Source organism: Haliotis rubra, unplaced genomic scaffold, assembly GCF_003918875.1.
Source record: "Haliotis rubra isolate DU_JTF1 unplaced genomic scaffold, ASM391887v1 Scf470, whole genome shotgun sequence".
NCBI classification, from domain to species: Eukaryota; Metazoa; Mollusca; class Gastropoda; order Lepetellida; family Haliotidae; genus Haliotis; species Haliotis rubra.
Genome location: NW_025767158.1, coordinates 496,987 through 505,418, shown reverse-complemented (window position 1 = coordinate 505,418; position 8,432 = coordinate 496,987). Strand labels below are relative to the sequence as shown.

Genomic DNA, 8,432 nt, shown 5'->3' with positions numbered 1-8,432 from the left:
TATTGTTTGAATTTATGTTTTCTATTGCTTATCACATGACAACAAAAATGTTGTAATAACAATTGCAACATGGGCCAGTAGGCCAATATTACTGAATAAAAAGCTGTCTGTCTGTCTGTCTGTTCATTAGTAATCCGTACACTAAAGGAAACGTGTCCATTGACCTCAGCGTGAATGGTGTAACCTTGATCAAACAGCTTGGGGCAAGAGTAGAATGTTCCATCACAAATATTGTGTCGACAATTTTATTACTCAAAAAACCACCTTCGGTGGTACAAGAGCATATTTTAACAACAATTTATGTACAATTCATATGCATGCGTCTTAGATAGACAACTGAATACAATAAATAATTCCTTATACATATGTACAGTTCCCTATATATAAATAAGTGCATATATTAATAGGTGGATAAACACAAACGCTTATTAAAGATTGGTTAGCATTTTTTGCAACTGTATGATAAAATTTGACAAAAAATTTTTATATCTAGTAGTAGTCGGCGAAAGAACAAGGACTAATTTAGATGTATTGTTAAGATATTTTGTGGTGGGTATATATTGTTCACGATATGAATTAAGTGCTCGACATTTAAGAATTAGTGTAATTCATCACCGATTACACTTAAATTACAAAGTGTACAATATCTTTCATCCCTCGGTATACTTTGCCATCTTCCAGTCTCAATTGGCAGGTTTACATTTAAGGTTCTAAATTTTAAAATAGGAACAGAAACATATTTCGGTAAAAGTAGGTAGTTTTCAAAAGCAAGTAATTGATTGTAATGTTGATAATACATTCCTTTCGGGCTAGATTTGATACTTTCCCTCCAGTGTTGAATAAACTGGTCTGTTAAAACTTGTCCAGCTTTCAAAACTAGAGAAGACGTGGTATATACCGAGGATTTACAAATACATATGATAATCCAATTCTATCTAGTAAAATCCTTGATAAAGTGAATCCAAGGATCCGACTTAAATGCTTTTTATTGTATTTATTTAAACTGTAATTATATAAACATAAATGATAAAGGATAGTTTAAGTGTATCAGTATATGTTAGTTTGTGCATGGGATAAAAGGATATACATACGTTGGTATACGCTGTTTTTATAGATATTGGAGTTCTGCCAAGTTCGCCGTAAACCATAAAATTCGGCGTAGATTTCCTTAGTCCAGATGCAAGTTTCAGAAATTTTAGATGTATATTCTCTATTAGGTCAAGTTTTTCAAATCCCCACAATTCTGATCCATAGGTTAAAATAGGTGTTATCATCACATCAAATGCCGATAATAAACAATCTAAGGGTAAATTCAAATTTCTTGCTTTTTTCAGCAGGCTATACATAGCCTTTGTAGCGTTTTCGGTTATAGTTTTATGCTAGTTACCATTCTTTTGTTTCTGTGTAGTTTTATACCAAGATATACATAACTGTCCACTAAACTAAGATTTTTCTCCCCAAATTTAAATATCATTTTTGATTTAGCCGCTGGGCCTGAACCGAATACTAAAATTTTTGTTTTTGATACATTTACATTGAGTTGCCAATTAGTGCAATATTCATAGAAGGAATCAAGAGACTTTTGTAGGGCTTTAGGAGTAAGGGCAAATAAAACAGTGTCATCAGCGTAAAGTAACAATAAAATTTGCAGCCAGATTTGTATTTCATTTTCATTAGATAATTCCAAGTTAACTCCTTCGCAACCATTTTCATACAGATTATTCTCTAAATCATTAAAAAAATTGAAAATAAAAGTGGCGATAAGTTCTCTCCTTGCCGTACCCCTTTTTGACATGGGAAATAATCGGATGTACTGTTTTGTGTACTTACTGTTGACTTAATGTTACGATACATACTTTTTACGAGCTCAAGAAATCTTCCATGTATACCGGACTTTTGCATCTTCGTCCATAGACCGATTCGACAGACAGTATCAAATGCTTTTGTGAAGTCGATGAAGGCACTGTAGAGCTTTTGCCTTTGTGATGTCAGTATGCTATTAATTGTCCGCAAAATAAATATGTTATCGGATGTTGTAAAATGTTTTCTAAAACCTGCTTGAGCGGGAGTAATGATATTGTTTTGTTCAAGGAAAGATGTTAAACGCGAGTTTAGTATAGAGGTAAAGAATTGTCCAACACAGCTTAAAACAGTTATAGGTCTGTATGAACTTGGGTCAAGTTGCTCACCCTTGTTTTTGTATATCGGTTTTATAACTCCAATCAGCCAAGAATCGGGAATTTTACCTGTTGTAAAAACGAGGTTGAAAAATTGAACATAGAAGGGGGCAAAGATGTCAATAGTATCGATTATGTAATCATTTTCAATATTGTCCAAGCCCGCTTCTTTAATTTCGTTTGAGTGTTTTGGCGGTAGACATAATTTCTTCAATGCTAATGTCTTTATTAAGAATACTACAGTCATATTCCAAATCGGGATGGTTACTTTCTTTGAAATTCAATACATGTTCGCTGTAATTTTCTGCATTTAGATCTCTATAGTATTAAAAAAATGTTTTGGTATCAGGCATCGCGATGTTATCTTTCGGGTTTCTATCTTTGAGACATTCCCAGTATTCTTTCGGTGACTTTTTCATTTTTTCTCTAAAAATATTTTCAAGAGATATCCTATGTTTTCTAATATGTTCATCTAGGCATTTCTTGTAAGCTCTCGATTCGGTGCGTAGGTTTTGAAGATTAGACTGTGATTTATTTTCCTTAACTTTTCGTTTTGCTTTATGGAATCTTTTTCTGAACTTTCTACATTTTGTATTGAACCACGGCTTGTTCTTACGATAGCGGGGTGTGTATTTCATATGTTGCCGTGTCCCAAATGTTTCACGTGCAGCATTAACAAGCACGTGCGCGAAGCGATCGGAGAGCGTGTTGATAATCGATAAATCTTCATGGTTGGATACCGCTGTACGGACAAGATTTGTAAGTTTATTTACTTTATTCATGTCAACTTTTGGCGAAAAGTTGCTTTTTTATCGACGTTTAGGTTTAGCCGTTTTACTATTATCTACATGATGAATAAGTTTAGGTTCCTTTACTACATAGGGAATAGACTTGCTTTTCAGTGTAAACGATAATGGGCAGTGAACATCTGACGAGAGGGGAGAAAAGTCTAAAACATCAAAATCGGTAAAAAGTTTTAAACTTTTGGGGGAAGTAAGAACATAATCGATTAAACTTTTGTCATTACAAGTTAACTTCCCAATATGTTTATCATTTCCCACCCTTTCATTTACAATGAATAAATTCAAATTCTTACAAATATCTATAAGTGCATAACCAAAATTGTTTACTTTACCGACATCTTGAGATGATCTTTCTAGAGGAAGGTTTAAATCATGTAAATATTTCTCAGGGCATATATCTCCAGTTTCATCTAAATCAAATCTTCAGTAAGAAAGTCATCGTATACAGAATAATCACATAAGGTATTTGTTCTAGAGTTGAAGTCACCCATTAGAGTAACATATTCACTTTTCGTAAGCTTATGCATAATTGAATGTTCTAGGTCGAGGAAAGTGTCATTCGTAACCTATCTGGATCCGTCGGGGGGGATATACACTATTCCTAAATAGTGATCTTACTCAATATCAAATAAAGTTTTTGACATTTTTATCCACATTACATAATCATTATCCTTCTCTACTAATGTAATAAAATCTTTGTACTCGTTCTTAACAGCTATTCCAATTCCTCCTGATTTTCTGTTAGTTTTTACTCTATTCCTGAGCGATAGTGTATACCCATCAAGATGTATGTCATCTAATTCATTTGTTTTAGTTTCTTGCAGTCCAATAATATGTTTACTTTCTATAAGGTTAACAAATTCCGAATACTCTAATCTTTTTCTTAGTCCACATACATTAACACTTAAAAACTTAAGAGCGGAATAGTTTAAAATGCAGTCATCATCATCATCATCATCATCATCATCATCATCATCATCATCACCACCACCACCACCACCACCACCATCACCACCATAATCATCAGCGTTAGTATCATAAATGTCAACATCGACATTATCTACGACATGTTTATCAACATCTACAATATTATCATCTTCATCAGCTATGTCAATATGAGCATCTACAGTATTTGTATCAACATCTTCGATTCCAGAAGCATCATTATTTACACTTCTGTTGATGTATTTAATTAAGAGATAAACCTACTGTGTGGGAAAATCAGAGGTATATAACGAAATTATAATACATGTAGCTCTAAATTTCATTTAAAACCGAACGCGTAGCCAGAGGTTTGAAATGAACAATTTAGAGCTATTATAATTTCGTTATATACCTCTGATTGTCCAACACAGTAGGTTTATCTCCATTCTACCATGACAATTTTATGAACAATTTCAGGTGGAGCTCTTTCTTTGGTTACGAGTCAATACGTGAAGCGGCCTCGCATTCCAATCTCAAGTGGCATCGCCCGAAACGGGGTGATTGGTGGCAAACCGTCAATGACTAACAAACTCCAGATTCAGTACTAACAAATCACGTTTTGTTTTTTAAATGCATCAATCACCAATCATTAACTGATCAGTTGGAAAACATATACCAAATAAGTTTAAAAAGCTTGGTTCACATTTGAAAATTCCACCGAAGACCTTTCCCCACCAGAATAATGGCAGCAACCTCATGGCCTTGACCTTTTCTCGGAAGTCATTGTTTACATTCACGTGCAAATTTGGAAGGATGCGACAGGAGAGCCTCTGACACACGCTCCGGCGCAGTGATGACTTAGCATAACATCACTGCCACAGGCTAATTTGCATATCACGTGACCGGACTTTTCTCTTGTTTGTAAACAATAAATATTCATAATAAGAAGAGACTGGTCTTAGGCAAGCTTTTCGGGTTTATGACAGTACATATTTAGATATCAATCTGGTTGCATCGTTTGCTCTCTGTTGGCTTCGATGACAGCACGTGAAGCCGTACAACCTATGTAAACAAATGATCGCTACGCAAATCGAAATAGTGTTACATGTTTTAGGATATTTTCTCAGTGAAACTACACCTCTCTATCAAAGATGTTTAATTAGATGTGTAGACTCGACAAAAATAAAAGAGTTTCAGAAATATCTACATTTCATTAAATGGACTGTGTCAGATGTGACGAATCGTCACATTTTTCTGGCCTGTGGCAGAGGTACTATGCTGGCTGGCCGGCCGAATGGAACTCTGGGTAGGAGAGTGCCTCTGACAGTTTGCGCAAGGTTAACCTGATTGTATGACTGAGATAGTTAGAGATTACGGGAAATATGCCCGAGTTGAAATAATGTTCACAGTGCCGAGCCTTGGCGAGGTTATGAATGAAAACACACACGATCAATCTGTCCTGCTGCTTACATTTTCTGTTCTTATACTTCTTTCGAATTTTCACAAACTTTTTTCACGTGATTAATTTCAGTATTATTATCTTTTGATTTGGGACTAGACAGTAGACCAGTTTAAAATCAAGTGGCACCAATTACGTCATAATCAAAGGGCGGTAACTCTGGCCTGTTTAGCTCGGCAAACAAAGGCTTCATATTGGCATAACATTTCAGCATGTATTTTGAGAGTTATACTTACATTGTAAGAAAAATGAGTGTATATTTTCAAACATTGGTATTAACTCATTAAAACAGTTCACTTTGATTCACGGAAGAATAAATGTGATTTATTCGTGTACACTTCCCCTTTAAACAGCTGATTCGTATTCATGCGCGTATTAAACCTAACTTCTCCAGCGGTAATAACATAACTACGCTATGGAAATAGTACATCATAAAATCGCTTTAAAATACAACAAAATTATTATGCCTGGAATAATTAATTAACATTTGTTAATATGATAAAAATGATCTTTTAAATATATCATTGAACTTAATAAGAGCTAAACATTTATTCGATCAAGTCAGTGCGACGGAACATCGTTCATTCACGACTGACGTGTTTTCTAGTGACGGTGTAGCGTTGAAACACACTCTGGCAAAAACCTGTCATTTTTTGGGAAAGTCAACGGTTAAAAGTTGGGAAATCTAAAAGACAACCATCCCACGAATACATCTAGAAAAAGTTTTCTGTCAAGAAACTCAACAAGTTTGAAGATTAAACATTTTGTTCTGTGGAAGGCGTGTTACACTCTCGTCTTAGTAGAGTACAGCAGTTCCAAGAAGGATAACTCTAGTCGGAATCCGAGTCTATGAAATGTGTCAATCTCTGTATCGGCTACTGCGACCAACCTCTCGGATTGATTAGGAATGCATGGATATAAAAATTCATCTTGAAGAAGAACATTTAGCACTGATTCCGGTAAGAAAGGAGCTGTTTTCTGGTTCGATGGCATGGACGCCGTTTCCGACTTACTTGTTACACTTTCAGATAACATCTTTAGTCGGTATCTTGCTGTTTCTATTTCCCCGAATTCAGTTTCAAAAACAAACAGGTTTTGGGAATTCAAGGGCTGCAAAATTCTTATCACTCGTCCTATTTGGTCACCGTCAACTTTAACTAGGTAAGTGACCTTGATCGGGGTTAGCCTAACGGCGGCCATGTTTGTTTACAAACAATGCAAACGATTGTTTTGGTGGGTTTTTAAAGATTATATAATTTAAAAAGACTACTATTTATAACTAAGTTTTATTCCAAAATAATAACGTCTAATAAAAAGAATATTCATATTCTTTAACCTTAATGTTGTTGTTTTTAGATCTCGGAATGTGTGATTACATTACATACATAATGTCAATTTATCAATGAATCGATGAAACTTTATGAATGAACGTAGTGTGTGAAAGTAGTTCCGGCATCCAATGAAAATGTACAAATATACGATCAACCAATCAACGTCGAGAATCACTAAATTGCACATTGTGCAAATATCAAAAAGATATTACACGGGATCTCCTCACCCGTATGGGTAATAATCTTTGATATCTAATTACTGGTACTGGTACAAAATTTAAGAGTAGAGGCGCTTTTGCTGTAACGAGAAGTCCGTGTTGTACCGAATTTAGATACTGTTGAATTTTGCGCCCTGTCAACTTGACGATTCCACGCACCTACTACGTCTGCGTGCGACAGCTGTGGTGACTCTTACACACTCATGTGTGTACTTTGTGCTCAAATTCGATTCTACGGATATTATTTTCTACATTTTGGAAAGTGTTTTGTGACCAAGTGGCTTCAAAGTGTAGTGAATTCAAATTGAATCGGATTCGCTGGCATGTTCGCGAATCTGTTGACAAAGAGCCAGATTTGTGGTGATATTTCCGAAAGGATGGATCAGGACATGAGGGTATACCTCTGGCATAAACACGATAAGGTAATTAATTATACTTTAATGGACTACTTTAGATCAAGCAGTGTAATGGATAAGAGGGATCATGACTAAGCTAAATAACTTTTTCAACGATATTATACTTTTAGAAAAAAAATATGTTGGGCTAAACAGAACGGTTTGCAGATTCTGTAATTGTGTTTTACTACCGCTAAATTTGAAACAGTACAAATTTCAAAATATCATTTTGTTTGAATTGATAACCCAACTGTTTATTTATGTGGACAGAAGGCATTAAAATTTCTTCGGCGTTCGATGTTAATGCATCCTCCGTTACCGGATCAAGATCAGTGGCGATATCGTTGACGAAAGCTGATAATAAATTTAACACGGAAATTATGTAGCAGTCTATTGCTGGATCTATTCTGACATAACATAGAATCAACGTAAACATATTTGTTTTTGCTGAATTTTTATTCGGAAAGAAGACGATGTTTTGATCTTGTTCGACTGAATATTTGTTTCCATGCTTTCGAAGTACTTTTGTATGTTTAAACACCTATTGCTGTGATTTACGCAAGTAGTGATTCGAGCCCCTCATCGCTAACTCCATCTTTAAAGACATATGTGTAATTTCCGACAGCAAAATCGCCGTAATTTATCGATGCATCGGTAGGTTGTTTGGTGTCCGCCATGTTGGTGGGCAGACAAAATAGTGCATTACCGTAAACCATGTATGATTGCGCACGGAAAATCAGAGACCTGTATAACGTGATTATATACCTCAGAATGACTTTAATTAACCAATCACAATCCAGTGTTTACTGAAGTCATGGTAGAATTTTGTTATCAGTTTCGGAAACATCAATATTTACATTTCTGTTGATATGTTTCATTTTATCTTTATTTTCAGAAGCAACAATATTTATACTTGTGTTGAGATGTTTAGTTTTGTCGTCAATTTCAGAAACATCATTGTTTACACTTCTGTTGATATGTTTCGTTTTGTCATTAAATTCAGAAACATCACTGTTTACACTTCTGTTGATATGTTTCACTTTATCGTTTGTTTCAGAAATATCGTTATTTACATTTCTGTTGATATGTTTCATTTTGTCATTAGTTTCAGAAACATTATTATTT

General features: G+C 34.8%; 1 protein-coding gene across 1 annotated transcript in view; it reads left to right on the top strand.

Moving 5' to 3' along the window:
- Positions 1-2,888: 2,888 nt before the first annotated feature.
- LOC124290665 (uncharacterized protein YER152C-like) overlaps positions 2,889-8,432 on the top strand; it is a 30,003-nt gene continuing 24,459 nt past the window's right edge. Inside the window, exon 1 of the mRNA XM_046727457.1 lies at positions 2,889-2,936. The gene's annotated coding sequence lies outside the window, so the exon portion shown is untranslated. The remainder of the gene's footprint in view (positions 2,937-8,432) is intronic.